General features: G+C 61.7%; 1 long non-coding RNA gene across 1 annotated transcript; it reads left to right on the top strand.

Annotated features, from left to right (window-relative positions):
* Positions 1-11,756: 11,756 nt before the first annotated feature.
* Positions 11,757-17,436, top strand: LOC140458821 (uncharacterized). Its single transcript, XR_011953715.1, has 3 exons — positions 11,757-11,902; positions 15,199-15,336; positions 17,256-17,436. It is a non-coding gene; the product is annotated as an uncharacterized lncRNA (long non-coding RNA).
* The last annotated feature ends 3,091 nt before the right edge of the window (positions 17,437-20,527 follow it).

The raw sequence follows: 20,527 nt of genomic DNA, 5'->3' as shown, positions 1-20,527 counted from the left end.
CCCTGTGACAGTGCCTCCCTCCCTCAGTCCTGACCCTGTGACAGTGCCTCCCTCGCTCAGTCCTGACCCTGTGACAGTGCCTCCCTCCCTCAGTCCTGACCCTGTGACAGTGCCTCCCTCCCTCAGTCCTGACCCTGTGACAGTGCGGCCCTCCCTCAGTCCTGTCCCTGTGACAGTGCCTCCCTCCCTCAGTCCTGTCCCTGTGACAGTGCGGCCCTCCCTCAGTCCTGACCCTGTGACAGTGCGGCACTCCCTCAGTCCTGTCCCTGTGACAGTGCGGCCCTCCCTCAGTCCTGACCCTGTGACAGTGCCTCCCTCCCTCAGTCCTGTCCCTGTGACAGTGCCTCCCTCCCTCAGTCCTGTCCCTGTGACAGTGCGGCCCTCCCTCAGTCCTGACCCTGTGACAGTGCGGCCCTCCCTCAGTCCTGACCCTGTGACAGTGCGGCACTCCCTCAGTCCTGTCCCTGTGACAGTGCGGCCCTCCCTCAGTCCTGACCCTGTGACAGTGCCTCCCTCCCTCAGTCCTGTCCCCTGTGACAGTGCCTCCCTCCCTCAGTCCTGTCCCTGTGACAGTGCCTCCCTCCCTCAGTCCTGACCCTGTGACAGTGCCTCCCTCCCTCAGTCCTGACCCTGTGACAGTGCGGCCCTCCCTCAGTCCTGTCCCTGTGACAGTGCCCTCTCTCCCTCAGTCCTGTCCCTGTGACAGTGCGGCCCTCCCTCAGTCCTGACCCTGTGACAGTGCGGCCCTCCCTCGGTCCTGTCCCTGTGACAGTGCCTCCCTCCCTCAGTCCTGTCCCTGTGACAGTGTCTCCCTCCCTCAGTCCTGTCCCTGTGACAGTGCGGCCCTCCCTCAGTCCTGACCCTGTGACAGTGCCTCCCTCCCTCAGTCCTGTCCCTGTGACAGTGCCTCCCTCCCTCAGTCCTGTCCCTGTGACAGTGCCTCCCTCCCTCAGTCCTGTCCCTGTGACAGTGCGGCCCTCCCTCAGTCCTGACCATGTGACAGTGCCTCCCTCCCTCAGTCCTGACCCTGTGACAATGCCTCCCTCCCTCAGTCCTGTCCCTGTGACAGTGCGGCCCTCCCTCAGTCCTGTCCCTGTGACAGTGCGGCACTCCCTCAGTCCTGTCCCTGTGACAGTGTGGCCCTCCCTCAGTCCTGTCCCTGTGACAGTGCGGCCCTCCCTCAGTCCTGACCCTGTGACAGTGCGGCCCTCCCTCAGTCCTGTCCCTGTGACAGTGCCTCCCTCCCTCAGTCCTGTCCCTGTGACAGTGCCTCCCTCCCTCAGTCCTGTCCCTGTGACAGTGCCTCCCTCCCTCAGTCCTGTCCCTGTGACAGTGCGGCCCTCCCTCAGTCCTGACCCTGTGACAGTGCGGCACTCCCTCAGTCCTGTCCCTGTGACAGTGCGGCCCTCCCCCAGTCCTGACCCTGTGACTGTGCGGCCCTCCCTCAGTCCTGTCCCTGTGACAGTGCGGCCCTCCCTCAGTCCTGTCCCTGTGACAGTGCCTCCCTCCCTCAGTCCTGTCCCTGTGACAGTACGGCCCTCCCTCAGTCCTGTCCCTGTGACAGTGCGGCACTCCCTCAGTCCTGTCCCTGTGACAGTGCCTCCCTCCCTCAGTCCTGTCCCTGTGACAGTGCGGCCCTCCCTCAGTCCTGACCCTGTGACAGTGCGGCCCTCCCTCAGACCTGACCCTGTGACAGTGCCTCCCTCCCTCAGTCCTGTCCCTGTGACAGTGCGGCCCTCCCTCAGTCCTGTCCCTGTGACAGTGCGGCCCTCCCTCAGTCCTGTCCCTGTGACAGTGCGGCCCTCCCTCAGTCCTGACCCTGTGACAGTGCCTCCCTCCCTCAGTCCTGTCCCTGTGACCGTGCGGCCCTCCCTCAGTCCTGACCCTGTGACAGTGCGGCCCTCCCTCAGTCCTGTCCCTGTGACAGTGCGGCCCTCCCTCAGTCCTGTCCCTGTGACAGTGCGGCCCTCCCTCAGTCCTGTCCCTGTGACAGTGCGGCCCTCCCTCAGTCCTGACCCTGTGACAGTGGCTCCCTCCCTCAGTCCTGACCCTGTGACAGTGCCTCCCTCCCTCAGTCCTGACCCTGTGACAGTGCGGCCCTCCCTCAGTCCTGACCCTGTGACAGTGGCTCCCTCCCTCAGTCCTGACCCTGTGACAGTGCCTCCCTCCATCAGTCCTGGCCCTGTGACAGTGCGGACCTCCCTCAGTCCTGACCCTGTGACAGTGCCTCCCTCCCTCAGTCCTGACCCTGTGACAGTGCCTCCCTCCCTCAGTCCTGACCCTGTGACAGTGCCTCCCCTCCCTCAGTCCTGACCCTGTGACAGTGCGGCCCTCCCTCAATCCTGACCCTGTGACAGTGCCTCCCTCCCTCAGTCCTGACCCTGTGACAGTGCCTCCCTCCCTCAGTCCTGACCCTGTGACAGTGCGGCCCTCCCTCAATCCTGACCCTGTGACAGTGCCTCCCTCCCTCAGTCCTGACCCTGTGACCGTGCGGCCCTCCCTCCGTCTGTCCCTGTGACAGTGCGGCCCTCCCTCAGTCCTGACCCTGTGACAGTGCGGCCCTCCCTCAGTCCTGTCCCTGTGACAGTGCGGCCCTCCCTCAGTCCTGTCCCTGTGACAGTGCGGCCCTCCCTCAGTCCTGACCCTGTGACAGTGCGGCCCTCCCTCAGTCCTGACCCTGTGACAGTGCGGCCCTCCCTCAGTCCTGACCATGTGACAGTGCCTCCCTCCCTCAGTCCTGTCCCTGTGACAGTGCGGCTCTCCCTCAGTCCTGACCCTGTGACAGTGCGGCCCTCCCTCAGTCCTGTCCCTGTGACAGTGCGGCCCTCCCTCAGTCCTGTCCCTGTGACAGTGCGGCCCCTCCCTCAGTCCTGACCCTGTGACAGTGCGGCCCTCCCTCAGACCTGACCCTGTGACAGTGCGGCCCTCCCTCAGTCCTGACCATGTGACAGTGCCTCCCTCCCTCAGTCCTGTCCCTGTGACAGTGCGGCTCTCCCTCAGTCCTGACCCTGTGACAGTGCGGCCCTCCCTCAGTCCTGACCCTGTGACAGTGCGGTCCTCCCTCAGTCCTGACCCTGTGACAGTGCGGCCCTCCCTCAGTCCTGACCCTGTGACAGTGCCTCCCTCCCTCAGTCCTGACCCTGTGACAGTGCGGCCCCTCCCTCAGTCCTGACCCTGTGACAGTGGCTCCCTCCCTCAGTCCTGACCCTGTGACAGTGCCTCCTTCCCTCAGTCCTGACCCTGTGACAGTGCGGACCTCCCTCAGTCCTGACCCTGTGACAGTGCCTCCCTCCCTCAGTCCTGACCCTGTGACAGTGCCTCCCTCCCTCAGTCCTGACCCTGTGACAGTGCCTCCCTCCCTCAGTCCTGACCCTGTGACAGTGCGGCCCTCCCTCAGTCCTGACCCTGTGACAGTGCGGCCCTCCCTCAGTCCTGACCCTGTGACAGTGCGGCACTCCCTCAGTCCTGTCCCTGTGACAGTGCGGCCCTCCCTCAGTCCTGACCCTGTGACAGTGCCTCCCTCCCTCAGTCCTGTCCCTGTGACAGTGCCTCCCTCCCTCAGTCCTGTCCCTGTGACAGTGCGGCCCTCCCTCAGTCCTGACCCTGTGACAGTGCGGCCCTCCCTCAGTCCTGACCCTGTGACAGTGCGGCACTCCCTCAGTCCTGTCCCTGTGACAGTGCGGCCCTCCCTCAGTCCTGACCCTGTGACAGTGCCTCCCTCCCTCAGTCCTGACCCTGTGACAGTGCGGCCCTCCACCAGTCCTGACCCTGTGACAGTGCCTCCCTCCCTCAGTCCTGACCCTGTGACAGTGCGGCCCTCCCTCAGTCCTGTCCCTGTGACAGTGCCCTCTCTCCCTCAGTCCTGTCCCTGTGACAGTGCGGCCCTCCCTCAGTCCTGACCCTGTGACAGTGCGGCCCTCCCTCAGTCCTGTCCCTGTGACAGTGCCTCCCTCCCTCAGTCCTGTCCCTGTGACAGTGCCTCCCTCCCTCAGTCCTGTCCCTGTGACAGTGCGGCCCTCCCTCAGTCCTGACCCTGTGACAGTGCCTCCCTCCCTCAGTCCTGTCCCTGTGACAGTGCCTCCCTCCCTCAGTCCTGACCCTGTGACCGTGCGGCCCTCCCTCCGTCCTGTCCCTGTGACAGTGCGGCCCTCCCTCAGTCCTGACCCTGTGACAGTGCGGCCCTCCCTCAGTCCTGTCCCTGTGACAGTGCGGCCCTCCCTCAGTCCTGTCCCTGTGACAGTGCGGCCCTCCCTCAGTCCTGACCCTGTGACAGTGCGGCCCTCCCTCAGTCCTGACCCTGTGACAGTGCGGCCCTCCCTCAGTCCTGACCATGTGACAGTGCCTCCCTCCCTCAGTCCTGTCCCTGTGACAGTGCGGCCCTCCCTCAGTCCTGACCCTGTGACAGTGCAGCCCTCCCTCAGTCCTGTCCCTGTGACAGTGCGGCCCTCCCTCAGTCCTGTCCCTGTGACAGTGCGGCCCTCCCTCTGTCCTGTCCCTGTGACAGTGCGGCCCTCCCTCAGTCCTGACCCTGTGACAGTGGCTCCCTCCCTCAGTCCTGACCCTGTGACAGTGCCTCCCTCCCTCAGTCCTGACCCTGTGACAGTGCGACCCTCCCTCAGTCCTGACCCTGTGACAGTGGCTCCCTCCCTCAGTCCTGACCCTGTGACAGTGCCTCCCTCCATCAGTCCTGGCCCTGTGACAGTGCGGACCTCCCTCAGTCCTGACCCTGTGACAGTGCCTCCCTCCCTCAGTCCTGACCCTGTGACAGTGCCTCCCTCCCTCAGTCCTGACCCTGTGACAGTGCCTCCCTCCCTCAGTCCTGACCCTGTGACAGTGCGGCCCTCCCTCAATCCTGACCCTGTGACAGTGCCTCCCTCCCTCAGTCCTGACCCTGTGACCGTGCGGCCCTCCCTCCGTCCTGTCCCTGTGACAGTGCGGCCCTCCCTCAGTCCTGACCCTGTGACAGTGCGGCCCTCCCTCAGTCCTGTCCCTGTGACAGTGCGGCCCTCCCTCAGTCCTGTCCCTGTGACAGTGCGGCCCTCCCTCAGTCCTGACCCTGTGACAGTGCGGCCCTCCCTCAGTCCTGACCCTGTGACAGTGCGGCCCTCCCTCAGTCCTGACCATGTGACAGTGCCTCCCTCCCTCAGTCCTGTCCCTGTGACAGTGCGGCTCTCCCTCAGTCCTGACCCTGTGACAGTGCGGCCCTCCCTCAGTCCTGTCCCTGTGACAGTGCGGCCCTCCCTCAGTCCTGTCCCTGTGACAGTGCGGCCCTCCCTCAGTCCTGACCCTGTGACAGTGCGGCCCTCCCTCAGACCTGACCCTGTGACAGTGCGGCCCTCCCTCAGTCCTGACCATGTGACAGTGCCTCCCTCCCTCAGTCCTGTCCCTGTGACAGTGCGGCTCTCCCTCAGTCCTGACCCTGTGACAGTGCGGCCCTCCCTCAGTCCTGACCCTGTGACAGTGCGGTCCTCCCTCAGTCCTGACCCTGTGACAGTGCGGCCCTCCCTCAGTCCTGACCCTGTGACAGTGCCTCCCTCCCTCAGTCCTGACCCTGTGACAGTGCGGCCCTCCCTCAGTCCTGACCCTGTGACAGTGGCTCCCTCCCTCAGTCCTGACCCTGTGACAGTGCCTCCTTCCCTCAGTCCTGACCCTGTGACAGTGCGGACCTCCCTCAGTCCTGACCCTGTGACAGTGCCTCCCTCCCTCAGTCCTGACCCTGTGACAGTGCCTCCCTCCCTCAGTCCTGACCCTGTGACAGTGCCTCCCTCCCTCAGTCCTGACCCTGTGACAGTGCGGCCCTCCCTCAGTCCTGACCCTGTGACAGTGCGGCCCTCCCTCAGTCCTGACCCTGTGACAGTGCGGCACTCCCTCAGTCCTGTCCCTGTGACAGTGCGGCCCTCCCTCAGTCCTGACCCTGTGACAGTGCCTCCCTCCCTCAGTCCTGTCCCTGTGACAGTGCCTCCCTCCCTCAGTCCTGTCCCTGTGACAGTGCGGCCCTCCCTCAGTCCTGACCCTGTGACAGTGCGGCCCTCCCTCAGTCCTGACCCTGTGACAGTGCGGCACTCCCTCAGTCCTGTCCCTGTGACAGTGCGGCCCTCCCTCAGTCCTGACCCTGTGACAGTGCCTCCCTCCCTCAGTCCTGACCCTGTGACAGTGCGGCCCTCCACCAGTCCTGACCCTGTGACAGTGCCTCCCTCCCTCAGTCCTGACCCTGTGACAGTGCGGCCCTCCCTCAGTCCTGTCCCTGTGACAGTGCCCTCTCTCCCTCAGTCCTGTCCCTGTGACAGTGCGGCCCTCCCTCAGTCCTGACCCTGTGACAGTGCGGCCCTCCCTCAGTCCTGTCCCTGTGACAGTGCCTCCCTCCCTCAGTCCTGTCCCTGTGACAGTGCCTCCCTCCCTCAGTCCTGTCCCTGTGACAGTGCGGCCCTCCCTCAGTCCTGACCCTGTGACAGTGCCTCCCTCCCTCAGTCCTGTCCCTGTGACAGTGCCTCCCTCCCTCAGTCCTGTCCCTGTGACAGTGCGGCCCTCCCTCAGTCCTGACCATGTGACAGTGCCTCCCTCCCTCAGTCCTGTCCCTGTGACAGTGCGGCCCTCCCTCAGTCCTGTCCCTGTGACAGTGCCTCCCTCCCTCAGTCCTGTCCCTGTGACAGTGCCTCCCTCCCTCAGTCCTGTCCCTGTGACAGTGCGGCCCTCCCTCAGTCCTGACCATGTGACAATGCCTCCCTCCCTCAGTCCTGTCCCTGTGACAGTGCGGCCCTCCCTCAGTCCTGTCCCTGTGACAGTGCGGCACTCCCTCAGTCCTGTCCCTGTGACAGTGCGGCCCTCCCTCAGTCCTGTCCCTGTGACAGTGCGGCCCTCCCTCAGTCCTGACCCTGTGACAGTGCGGCCCTCCCTCAGTCCTGTCCCTGTGACAGTGCCTCCCTCCCTCAGTCCTGTCCCTGTGACAGTGCCTCCCTCCCTCAGTCCTGTCCCTGTGACAGTGCCTCCCTCCCTCAGTCCTGTCCCTGTGACAGTGCGGCCCTCCCTCAGTCCTGACCCTGTGACAGTGCGGCACTCCCTCAGTCCTGTCCCTGTGACAGTGCGGCCCTCCCTCAGTCCTGACCCTGTGACTGTGCGGCCCTCCCTCAGTCCTGTCCCTGTGACAGTGCCTCCCTCCCTCAGTCCTGTCCCTGTGACAGTACGGCCCTCCCTCAGTCCTGTCCCTGTGACAGTGCGGCACTCCCTCAGTCCTGTCCCTGTGACAGTGCCTCCCTCCCTCAGTCCTGTCCCTGTGACAGTGCGGCCCTCCATCAGTCCTGACCCTGTGACAGTGCGGCCCTCCCTCAGACCTGACCCTGTGACAGTGCCTCCCTCCCTCAGTCCTGTCCCTGTGACAGTGCGGCCCTCCCTCAGTCCTGTCCCTGTGACAGTGCGGCCCTCCCTCAGTCCTGTCCCTGTGACAGTGCGGCCCTCCCTCAGTCCTGACCCTGTGACAGTGCCTCCCTCCCTCAGTCCTGTCCCTGTGACAGTGCGGCCCTCCCTCAGTCCTGACCCTGTGACAGTGCCTCCCTCCCTCAGTCCTGACCCTGTGACAGTGCGGCCCTCCCTCAGTCCTGTCCCTGTGACAGTGCGGCCCTCCCTCAGTCCTGTCCCTGTGACAGTGCGGCCCTCCCTCAGTCCTGTCCCTGTGACAGTGCCTCCCTCCCTCAGTCCTGACCCTGTGACAGTGCGGCCCACCCTCAGTCCTGACCCTGTGACAGTGCGGCCCTCCCTCAGTCCTGACCCTGTGACAGTGCGGCCCTCCCTCAGTCCTGTCCCTGTGACAGTGCGGCCCTCCCTCAGTCCTGACCCTGTGACAGTGCCTCCCTCCCTCAGTCCTGACCCTGTGACAGTGCGGCCCTCCCTCAGTCCTGACCCTGTGACAGTGCGGCCCTCCCTCAGTCCTGACCCTGTGAAAGTGCCTCCCTCCCTCAGTCCTGACCCTGTGACAGTGCGGCCCTCCCTCAGTCCTGACCCTGTGACAGTGCCTCCCTCCCTCAGTCCTGACCCTGTGACAGTGCGGCCCTCCCTCAGTCCTGTCCCTGTGACAGTGCAGCCCTCCCTCAGTCCTGACCCTGTGACAGTGCGGCCCTCCCTCAGTCCTGACCCTGTGACAGTGCCTCCCTCCCTCAGTCCTGACCCTGTGACAGTGCCTCCCTCCCTCAGTCCTGTCCCTGTGACAGTGCGGCCCTCCCTCAGTCCTGACCCTGTGACAGTGCGGCACTCCCTCAGTCCTGTCCCTGTGACAGTGCCTCCCTCCCTCAGTCCTGACCCTGTGACAGTGCGGCACTCCCTCAGTCCTGTCCCTGTGACAGTGCCTCCCTCCCTCAGTCCTGACCCTGTGACAGTGCGGCACTCCCTCAGTCCTGTCCCTGTGACAGTGCGGCACTCCCTCAGTCCTGTCCCTGTGACAGTGCGGCCCTCCCTCAGTCCTGACCCTGTGACTGTGCGGCCCTCCCTCAGTCCTGACCCTGTGACAGTGCCTCCCTCCCTCAGTCCTGTCCCTCTGACAGTGTCTCCCTCCCTCAGTCCTGTCCCTGTGACAGTGCCTCCCTCCCTCAGTCCTGACCCTGTGACAGTGCCTCTCTCCCTCAGTCCTGACCCTGTGACAGTGCGGCACTCCCTCAGTCCTGTCCCTGTGACAGTGCGGCCCTCCCTCAGTCCTGACCCTGTGACAGTGCCTCCCTCCCTCAGTCCTGTCCCTGTGACAGTGTCTCCCTCCCTCAGTCCTGTCCCTGTGACAGTGCGGCCCTCCCTCAGTCCTGACCCTGTGACAGTGCTCTCCCTCCCTCAGTCCTGACCCTGTGACAGTGCGGCCCTCCCTCAGTCCTGACCCTGTGACAGTGCGGCCCTCCCTCAGTCCTGTCCCTGTGACAGTGCGGCCATCCCTCAGTCCTGACCCTGTGACAGTGCCTCCCTCCCTCAGTCCTGTCCCTGTGACAGTGCCTCCCTCCCTCAGTCCTGTCCCTGTGACAGTACGGCCCTCCCTCAGTCCTGTCCCTGTGACAGTGTGGCACTCCCTCAGTCCTGTCCCTGTGACAGTGCCTCCCTCCCTCAGTCCTGTCCCTGTGACAGTGCGGCCCTCCCTCAGTCCTGACCCTTTGACAGTGCGGCCCTCCCTCAGTCCTGACCCTGTGACAGTGCCTCCCTCCCTCAGTCCTGTCCCTGTGACAGTGCGGCCCTCCCTCACTCCTGTCCCTGTGACAGTGCGGCCCTCCCTCAGTCCTGTCCCTGTGACAGTGCGGCCCTCCCTCAGTCCTGACCCTGTGACAGTGCCTCCCTCCCTCAGTCCTGACCCTGTGACAGTGCGGCCCTCCCTCAGTCCTGACCCTGTGACAGTGCCTCCCTCCCTCAGTCCTGTCCCTGTGACAGTGCGGCACTCCCTCAGTCCTGTCCCTGTGACAGTGCGGCCCTCCCTTAGTCCTGACCCTGTGACAGTGCTTCCCTCCCTCAGTCCTGACCCTGTGACAGTGCGGCCCTCCCTCAGTCCTGTCCCTGTGACAGTGCGGCCCTCCCTCCCTCAGTCCTGTCCCTGTGACAGTGCGGCTCTCCCTCAGTCCTGTCCCTGTGACAGTGCGGCCCTCCCTCAGTCCTGACCCTGTGACTGTGCGGCCCTCCCTCAGTCCTGACCCTGTGACAGTGCCTCCCTCCCTCAGTCCTGTCCCTGTGACAGTGTCTCCCTCCCTCAGTCCTGTCCCTGTGACAGTGCGGCCCTCCCTCAGTCCTGACCCTGTGACAGTGCCTTCCCTCCCTCAGTCCTGACCCTGTGACAGTGCGGCCCTCCCTCAGTCCTGACCCTGTGACAGTGCGGCCCTCCCTCGGTCCTGTCCCTGTGACAGTGCGGCCATCCCTCAGTCCTGACCCTGTGACAGTGCCTCCCTCACTCAGTCCTGTCCCTGTGACAGTGCCTCCCTCCCTCAGTCCTGTCCCTGTGACAGTACGGCCCTCCCTCAGTCCTGACCCTGTGACAGTGCGGCCCTCCCTCAGTCCTGACCCTGTGACAGTGCCTCCCTCCCTCAGTCCTGACCCTGTGACAGTGCGGCCCTCCCTCAGTCCTGTCCCTGTGACAGTGCGGCCCTCCCTCAGTCCTGACCCTGTGACAGTGCGGCCCTCCCTCAGTCCTGTCCCTGTGACAGTGCGGCCCTCCCTCAGTCCTGTCCCTGTGACAGTGCGGCCCTCCCTCAGTCCTGTCCCTGTGACAGTGCGTCCCTCCCTCAGTCCTGACCCTGTGACAGTGCCTCCCTCCCTCAGTCCTGTCCCTGTGACAGTGCGGCACTCCCTCAGTCCTGACCCTGTGATAGTGCGGCCCTCCCTCAGTCCTGACCCTGTGACAGTGCGGCCCTCCCTCAGTCCTGACCCTGTGACAGTGCGGCCCTTCCTCAGTCCTGACCCTGTGACAGTGCGGCCCTCCCTCAGTCCTGTCCCTGTGACAGTGCGGCCCTCCATCAGTCCTGTCCCTGTGACAGTGCGGCCCTCCCTCAGTCCTGACCCTGTGACAGTGCGGCCCTCCCTCAGTCCTGACCATGTGACAGTGCCTCCCTCCCTCAGTCCTGTCCCTGTGACAGTGCGGCTCTCGCTCAGTCCTGACCCTGTGACAGTGCGGCCCTCCCTCAGTCCTGACCCTGTGACAGTGCGGTCCTCCCTCAGTCCTGACCCTGTGACAGTGCGGCCCTCCCTCAGTCCTGACCCTGTGACAGTGCCTCCCTCCCTCAGTCCTGACCCTGTGACAGTGCGGCCCTCCCTCAGTCCTGACCCTGTGACAGTGCCTTCCTCCCTCAGTCCTGACCCTGTGACAGTGCCTCCCTCCCTCAGTCCTGACCCTGTGACAGTGCGGCCCTCCCTCAGTCCTGACCCTGTGACAGTGCCTCCCTCCCTCAGTCCTGACCCTGTGACAGTGCCTCCCTCCCTCAGTCCTGACCCTGTGACAGTGCCTCCCTCCCTCAGTCCTGACCCTGTGACAGTGCCTCCCTTCCTCAGTCCTGACCCTGTGACAGTGCCTCCCTCCCTCAGTCCTGACCCTGTGATAGTGCGGCCCTCCCTCAGTCCTGACCCTGTGACAGTGCGGCCCTCCCTCAGTCCTGACCCTGTGACAGTGCGGCCCTTCCTCAGTGCCTCCCTCCCTCAGTCCTGTCCCTGTGACAGTGCCTCCCTCCCTCAGTCCTGACCCTGTGACAGTGCCTCCCTCCCTCAGTCCTGTCCCTGTGACAGTGCGGCCCTCCCTCAGTCCTGACCCTGTGACAGTGCTTCCCTCCCTCAGTCCTGACCCTGTGACAGTGCGGCCCTCCCTCAGTCCTGTCCCTGTGACAGTGCGGCCCTCCCTCCCTCAGTCCTGTCCCTGTGACAGTGCGGCTCTCCCTCAGTCCTGTCCCTGTGACAGTGCGGCCCTCCCTCAGTCCTGACCCTGTGACAGTGCGGTCCTCCCTCAGTCCTGACCCTGTGACAGTGCCTCCCTCCCTCAGTCCTGACCCTGTGACAGTGCCTCCCTCCCTCAGTCCTGACCCTGTGACAGTGCGGCCCTCCCTCAGTCCTGACCCTGTGACAGTGCGGCCCTCCATCAGTGATGTTCACGAGGAGGTGATTTCTCTCTGTCCAGGGGTTTCGGTCTGTCCTGCCAAGTGTTCTCTGTGTTCAGGGGGAGTGATGGTTTCTCCCACTCACTGAGCACTGGGAGCTGCTCTCTCCGGGTGGGGACAGGGTGAACTCTCCAGTAAATGTTCCTGTTCGTCCTTTTCTCCCACAGCACCTGTGTCTGTTTCCAACGTCGATCCTGTTCGGGAGTTTGATGAGGGGATGGATGGTGTTCTCAGGTGTACGGTGACAGGAATCCCTCAGCCCACAGTCACCTGGATCCGGGATTCGTGGGACGTGCTCCAGACTCTGAATGGTGAGTGATTCGGGAACGGTCAGCTCAGACCCTCACAGTCTGTAGCCTTCCACCAGGGGACCATGGGAACGCTGCTCCGAGTGTGGGTCTGACTGAGGGATACGGAGACAGGAACTGTGCACGGTGCTCCGAGTGTGGGTCTGACTGAGGGATACGGAGACTGGAACTGTGTACGGTGCTCCGAGTGTGGGTCTGACTGAGGGATACGGAGACTGGAACTGTGCACGGTGCTCCGAGTGTGGGTCTGACTGAGGGATACGGAGACTGGAACTGTGCACGGTGCTCCGAGTGTGGGTCTGACTGAGGGATACGGAGACTGGAACTGTGCACGGTGCTCCGAGTGTGGGTCTAACTGAGGGATACAGAGACTGGAACTGTGCACGGTGCTCCGAGTGTGGGTCTAACTGAGGGATACAGAGACTGGAACTGTGCACAGTGCTCAGAGTGTGGGTCTAACTGAGGGATACGGAGACTGGAACTGTGCACGGTGCTCCGAGTGTGGGTCTGACTGAGGGATACGGAGACTGGAACTGTGCACGGTGCTCCGAGTGAGGGTCTAACTGAGGGATACGGAGACAGGAACTGTGCACGGTCCTCCGAGTGTGGGTCTAACTGAGTGATACGGAGACTGGAACTGTGCACGGTGCTCCGAGTGTGGGTCTAATTGAGGGATACAGAGACTGGAACTGTGCACGGTGCTCCGAGTGTGGGTCTAACTGAGGGATACAGAGACTGGAACTGTGCACAGTGCTCCGAGTGTGGGTCTGACTGAGGGATACAGAGACTGGAACTGTGCACGGTGCTCCGAGTGTGGGTCTGACTGAGGGATACGGAGACTGGAACTGTGCACGGTGCTCCGAGTGTGGGTCTGACTGAGGGATACGGAGACAGGAACTGTGCACGGTGCTCCGAGTGTGGGTCTGACTGAGGGATACGGAGACAGGAACTGTGCACGGTGCTCCGAGTGTGGGTCTGACTGAGGGATACGGAGACAGGAACTGTGCACGGTGCTCCAGGTGTGGGTCTGACTGAGGGATACAGAGACTGGAACTGTGCACGGTGCTCCGAGTGTGGGTCTGACTGAGAGATACAGAGACTGGAACTGTGCACGGTGCTCCGAGTGTGGGTTTGACTGAGGGATACGGAGACTGGAACTGTGCACGGTGCTCCGAGTGTGGGTCTGACTGAGGGATACAGAGACTGGAACTGTGCACGGTGCTCCGAGTGTGGGTCTGACTGAGGGATACGGAGACTGGAACTGTGCACGGTGCTCCGAGTGTGGGTCTAACTGAGGGATACGGAGACTGGAACTGTGCACGGTGCTCCGAGTGTGGGTCTGACTGAGGGATACGGAGACTGGAACTGTGCACGGTGCTCCGAGTGTGGGTCTAACTGAGTGATACGGAGACTGGAACTGTGCACGGTGCTCCGAGTGTGGGTCTAACTGAGTGATACGGAGACTGGAACTGTGCACGGTGCTCCGAGTGTGGGTCTAACTGAGGGATACGGAGACAGGAACTGTGCACGGTGCTCCGAGTGTGGGTCTGACTGAGGGATACAGAGACTGGAACTGTGCACGGTGCTCCGAGTGTGGGTCTAACTGAGGGATACGTAGACTGGAACTGTGCACGGTGCTCCGAGTGTGGGTCTGACTGAGGGATACAGAGACTGGAACTGTGCACGGTGCTCCGAGTGTGGGTCTGGCTGAGGGATACAGAGACTGGAACTGTGCACGGTGCTCCGAGTGTGCGTCTGACTGAGGGATACAGAGACTGGAACTGTGCACGGTGCTCCGAGTGTGGGTCTGACTGAGGGATACAGAGACTGGAACTGTGCACGGTGCTCCGAGTGTGGGTCTGACTGAGGGATACAGAGACTGGAACTGTGCACGGTGCTCCGAGTGTGGGTCTGACTGAGGGATACAGAGACTGGAACTGTGCACGGTGCTCCGAGTGTGGGTCTGACTGAGGGATACAGAGACTGGAACTGTGCACAGTGCTCCGAGTGTGGGTCTAACTGAGGGATACGGAGACTGGAACTGTGCACGGTGCTCCGAGTGTGGGTCTGACTGAGAGATACAGAGACTGGAACTGTGCACGGTGCCCCGAGTGTGGGTCTGACTGAGGGACACAGAGAGTGGAACTGTGCACGGTGCTCCGAGTGTGGGTCTGACTGAGGGATACAGAGACTGGAACTGTGCACGGTGCTCCGAGTGTGGGTCTGACTGAGGGACACAGAGACTGGAACTGTGCACGGTGCTCCGAGTGTGGGTCTGACTGAGGGATACAGAGACTGGAACTGTGCAGGGTGCTCCGAGTGTGGGTCAGACTGAGGGATACGGAGACTGGAACTGTGCACGGTGCTCCGAGTGTGGGTCTGACTGAGGGATACGGAGACTGGAACTGTGCACGGTGCTCCGAGTGTGGGTCTAACTGAGGGATACGGAGACTGGAACTGTGCACGGTGCTCCGAGTGTGGGTCTGACTGAGGGATTTAGAGACTGGAACTGTGCACAGTGCTCCGACTGTGGGTCTGACTGAGGGATACGGAGACTGGGACTGTGCACGGTGCTCCGAGTGTGGGTCTGACTGAGGGATACAGAGACTGGGACTGTGCACGGTGCTCCGAGTGTGGGTCTGACTGAGGGATACAGAGACTGGAACTGTGCACGGTGCTCCGAGTGTGGGTCTGACTGAGGGATACAGAGACTGGAACTGTGCACGGTGCTCCGAGTGTGGGTCAGACTGAGGGATACAGAGACTGGAACTGTGCAGGGTGCTCCGAGTGTGGGTCTGACTGAGGGATACAGAGACTGGAACTGTGCACGGTGCTCCGAGTGTGGGTCTGACTGAGGGATACAGAGACTGGAACTGTGCACGGTGCTCCGAGTGTGGGTCTGACTGAGGGATACGGAGACTGGAACTGCGCACGGTGCTCCGAGTGTGGGTCTGACTGAGGGATACAGAGACTGGAACTGTGCACGGTGCTCCGAGTGTGGGTCTGACTGAGGGATACAGAGACTGGAACTGTGCACGGTGCTCCGAGTGTGGGTCTGACTGAGGGATACGGAGACTGGAACTGCGCACGGTGCTCCGAGTGTGGGTCTAACTGAGTGATACAGAGACTGGAACTGTGCACGGTGCTCCGAGTGTGGGTCTGACTGAGGGATACAGAGACTGGAACTGTGCACGGTGCTCCGAGTGTGGGTCTGACTGAGGGATACAGAGACTGGAACTGTGCAGGGTGCTCTGAGCATAAATATCTGACATCTCCAATATCCTGTCTCCCCTCCACAGGGCGTTTTCAGAAATTTCCAAATGGTTCCCTGGTCATCAGGAACATCACAATGTCAGACGCGGGAGTCTATCAGTGTGTCGGGAGGATTATGGAGAGGAATGAAGTGAAATCACTCAATACCAGAGTCAATGTCAATTGTAAGATTTTTATCGTTTCCAGGCACAGGGTCAGTGCTGAGGGAGTGGGCACTGTCGGAGGGTCAGTGCTGAGGGAGTAGGCACTGTCGGAGGGTCAGTGCTGAGGGAGTGGGCACTGTCGGAGGGTCAGTGCTGAGGGAGCACCGCACTGTCGGAGGGTCAGTGCTGAGGGAGTGGGCCCTGTCGGAGGGTCAGTGCTGAGGGAGTGGGCACTGTCGGAGGGTCAGTGCTGAGGGAGTGGGCACTGTCGGAGGGTCAGTGCTGAGGGAGCACCGCACTGTCGGAGGGTCAGTGCTGAGGGAGTGGGCCCTGTCGGAGGGTCAGTGCTGAGGGAGCACCGCACTGTCGGAGGGTCAGTGCTGAGGGAGTGGGCCCTGTCGGAGGGTCAGTGCTGAGGGAGTGGGCACTGTCGGAGGGTCAGTGCTGAGGGAGTACTGCACTGTCGGAGGGTCAGTGCTGAGGGAGTGGGCACTGTCGGAGGGTCAGTGCTGAGGGAGTGGGCCCTGTCGGAGGGTCAGTGCTGGGGGAGTGGGCACTGTCGGAGGGTCAGTGCTGAGGGAGTGGGCACTGTCGGAGGGTTTGCGCTGAGGGAGTGCCGCACTGTCGGAGGGTCAGTGCTGAGGGAGGGGGGCACTGTCGGAGGGTCAGTGCTGAGGGAGTGTCGCACTGTCGGAGGGTCAGTGCTGAGGGAGTGGGCCCTGTCGGAGGGTCAGTGCTGAGGGAGTGGGCCCTGTCGGAGGGTCAGTGCTGGGGGAGTGGGCACTGTCGGAGGGTCAGTGCTGAGGGAGTGGGCACTGTCGGAGGGTTTGCGCTGAGGGAGTGCCGCACTGTCGGAGGGTCAGTGCTGAGGGAGGGGGGCACTGTCGGAGGGTCAGTGCTGAGGGAGTGTCGCACTGTCGGAGGGTCAGTGCTGAGGGAGTGGGCCCTGTCGGAGGGTCAGTGCTGAGGGAGTGGGCACTGTCGGAGGGTCAGTGTTGAGTGAGTGGGCACTGTCGAAGGGTCAGTGCTGGGGGAGTGGGCACTGTCGGAGGGTCAGTGCTGAGGGAGCGCCGCACTGTCGGAGGGTCAGTGCTGAAGGAGCGCCGCACTGTCGGAGGGTCAGTGCTGAGGGAGTGGGCCCTGATGGAGGGTCAGTGCTGAGGGAGTGGGCACTGTCGGAGGGTCAGTGCTGAGGGAACGCCGCAATGTTGGAGGGTCAGTGCTGAGGGAGCGCCGCACTGTTGGAGGGTCAGTGCTGGGGGAGTGGGCACTGTCGGAGGGTCAGTGCTGAGGGAGTGGGCACTGTCGGAGGGTCAGTGTTGAGTGAGTGGGCACTGTCGAAGGGTCAGTGCTGGGGGAGTGGGCACTGTCGGAGGGTCAGTGCTGAGGGAGCGCCGCACTGTCGGAGGGTCAGTGCTGAAGGAGCGCCGCACTGTCGGAGGGTCAGTGCTGAGGGAGTGGGCCCTGATGGAGGGTCAGTGCTGAGGGAGTGGGCACTGTCGGAGGGTCAGTGCTGAGGGAACGCCGCAATGTTGGAGGGTCAGTGCTGAGGGAGCGCCGCACTGTTGGAGGGTCAGTGCTGGGGGAGTGGGCACTGTCGGAGGGTCAGTGCTGAGGGAGTGGGCACTGTCGGAGGGTCAGTGCTGAGGGAGTGGGCACTGTCAGAGGGTCAGTGCTGAGGGAGTGGGCCCTGTTGGAGGGTCGGTGCTGAGGGAGTGGGCACTGTCGGAGGGTCAGTGCTGAGGGAGTGGGCCCTGTCGGAGGGTCAGTGCTGAGGGAGTGGGCCCTGTCGGAGGGTCCTGTCTTGGTGCTGTGTTCCCTCCGATCCCCTGGGAGGGTGTGTTGTGACCCTGCTCTCTCTCCCAGTGTAGTCTGGGGCCCTTTCCCCACTCTGTCCGTCCTCTCTCTCTCCCTCAGTGTCTCCCCTTTCTGTCTTTCAGATTCTCCCAAACTGTTCCAGCTCCCCCCTGAGGAAGTCTACACCTGGCTGGAGAATCCCATCAACATCTCCTGTTCCGTCCACTCTGTTCCCCCAGCGACAATAACCTGGATACACCATGGTCAAAATCTTCCCGACATCTCCACAAGTGTCTCTGGAGAATCCAGCGTTAGCAGCACCATTGAGGTGGGTCCGAGGGGAACATGGAACAGTCCAGCACCGTACAGGCCCTTCGGCCCTCGATGTTGTGCCAGCCTTTTATCCTTCTCTATGGTCAGACTAACCTCCATCCCCTTCATTGTAATGTCATCCATGGGCCTATCCCAGAGTCCCTTAAATGCCCCTAATGTCTCTGACTCTACTCCCCCCCGCTGACAGTGTATCCCACCCACCCCCCCCACTCTCTGTGTAAAGACCCTCCCTCTGACATCACCCCGAAACCTTCCTCCAATCACCTTAACATTCTGTCCCCCCCCCCCCGGTGATAGACATTCCCACCCTGGGGAAAGGTCTCTGGTTATCCACTCTGTCTCTGTCTCTCATCATCTTGTAGACCTCGATCAAGTCCCCTCTCACCCTCCTTCACCCCAGTGGGAAAAGCCCTCGCTCCCTCCACCTTTCCCCATCAGACACACCCTCCAATCCAGGCAGCATCCTGGGAAATCCCCTCTGCACCCTCTCGAAACCTTCCACATCCTTCCCAGAATGAGGTGACCAGAACTGGACACAATATTCCAAGTGGGGTCTAACCAGGGCTGTATCGAGCTGCAGCAGAACCTCGCGGCTCTTCAACTCAATCCCCCGCTAATGAAAGCCAACACACCGTCCGCCTTCTGAACAACCCCATCCACTTGGGGGGCAACCTTGAGGGATCTATGGACATGGACCCCAAGATCCCTCTGTTCCTCCACCCTGCCAAGAATCCTGCCTTTATCCCTGTAATCTGCATTCAAATCCCACCTTCCAAAGTGAATCACTTCCCACTTTTCCAGGTTGAACTCCATCTGCCACGTCTCAGCCCCGTTCTGCGTCCTGTCAGTGTCCCGTTGGAACCTACAACAGCTCTCCACACTATCCACAACTCCACCAACCTTCGTGTCATCGGCAAACTTACTAACCCCCCCCCTTCCACTTCCTTATCCAAGTCATTTATAAACAGCACAAAGAGCAGAGGTCCAGAACAGATCCCTGTGGAATCCCACTGGTCACCGAGCCCCAGGCTGAATACTTGCCATCTCCCACCACCCTCTGTCTTCTCTGGGCCAGCCAATCCTCTATCCAGACAGACAGATTTCCCTGGATCACATACCTCCTTAGGTTCTGAATCAGCCTACCCTGGGGAACCTTCCCGAACACCTCACTGAAATCCATATACACCACATCCACTGCTCTACCCTCATCACTGTGTTTTGTCACATCCCGGGACACTATGGGACAATTTCCCATGGCCAATCCACCCTAACCTGCACATCCCTGGGCACTATGGGACAATTTCCCATGGCCAATCCACCCTAACCTGCACATCCCTGGACACTATGGGACAATTTCCCATGGCCAATCCACCCTAACCTGCACATCCCTGGGCACAATGGGACAATTTCCCATGGCCAATCCACCCTAACCTGCCCATCCCTGGACACTATGGGACAATTTCCCATGGCCAATGCACCCTAACCTGCACATCCCTGGGCACTATGGGACAATTTCCCATGGCCAACCCACCCTAACCTACACATCCCTGGACACTATGGGACAATTTCCCATCACCAATCCACCCTAACCTGCCCATCCCTGGGCACTATGGGACAATTTCCCATGGCCAACCCACCCTAACCTACACATCCCTGGACACTATGGGACAATTTCCCATGGCCAATCCACCCTAACCTGCCCATCCCTGGGCACTATGGGACAATTTCCCATGGCCAATCCACCCTAACCTGCACATCCCTGGGCACTATGGGACAATTTCCCATGGCCAATCCACCCTAACCTACACATCCCTGGACACTATGGGACAATTTCCCATGGCCAATGCACCCTAACCTGCACATCCCTGGGCACTATGGGACAATTTCCCATGGCCAACCCACCCTAACCTACACATCCCTGGACACTATGGGACAATTTCCCATCACCAATCCACCCTAACCTGCCCATCCCTGGGCACTATGGGACAATTTCCCATGGCCAATCCACCCGAACCTGCACATCCCTGGGCACTATGGGACAATTTCCCATGGCCAACCCACCCTAACCTGCACATCCCTGGACACTATGGGACAATTTCCCATGGCCAACCCACCCTGACCTGCACATCCCTGGACACTATGGGACAATTTCCCATGGCCAATCCACCCTAACCTGCACATCCTTGGACATTATGGGACAATTTCCCATGGCCAACCCACCCTAACCTCCACATCCTTGGACACTATGGGACAATTTCCCATGGCCAATCCACCCTAACCTGCACATCCCTGGACACTATGGGACAATTCCCCATGGCCAATCCCACCCTAACCTGCACATCCCTGAACACTGTGGGACAATTTCCCATGGCCAACCCACCCTAACCTGCACATCCCTGAACACTATGGGACAATTTCCCATGGCCAATCCCACCCTAACCTGCACATCCCTGGGCACTATGGGACAATTCCCCGTGGCCAATCCCACCCTAACCTGCACATCCCTGAACACTATGGGACAATTTCCCATGGCCAATCCACCCTAACCTGCACATCCCTGAACACTATGGGACAATTTCCCATGGCCAATCCCACCCTAACCTGCACATCCCTGGGTACTATGGGACAATTCCCCATGGCCAATCCCACCCTAACCTGCACATCCCTGAACACTATGGGACAATTTCCCATGGCCAATCCACCCTAACCTGCACATCCCTGCGCTCAATGGGACAATTTCCCATGGCCAATCCACCCTAACCTGCACATCCCTGGACACTATGGGACAATTTCCCACGGCCAATCCCACCCTAACCTGCACATCTTTGGACTGTGGGAGGAAACCGGAGCACCCGGAGGAAACCCACGCAGACACGGGGAGAATGTGTAAACTCCACACAGACAGTCCCCCGAGGGTGGGATCGAACCCGGGTCCCTGGTGTTGGGAGGTAGCAGTGCTAACCACTGAGCCACTGTGTATCCCGAAGTGAGGGCGCAGCAATCTCTTCCCTCGCTTCCTGTAGTAATCCGCTGGTATATCCCATCTGACCCAGGGGACTTATCTATCCATATGGTTTTCCCA

This window comes from Chiloscyllium punctatum, chromosome 34 (genome assembly GCF_047496795.1).
Source record: "Chiloscyllium punctatum isolate Juve2018m chromosome 34, sChiPun1.3, whole genome shotgun sequence".
Taxonomy (NCBI): Eukaryota; Metazoa; Chordata; class Chondrichthyes; order Orectolobiformes; family Hemiscylliidae; genus Chiloscyllium; species Chiloscyllium punctatum.
Note: the sequence above shows the minus strand (reverse complement) of the source record. Positions and strands in the feature narration are given on the sequence as shown.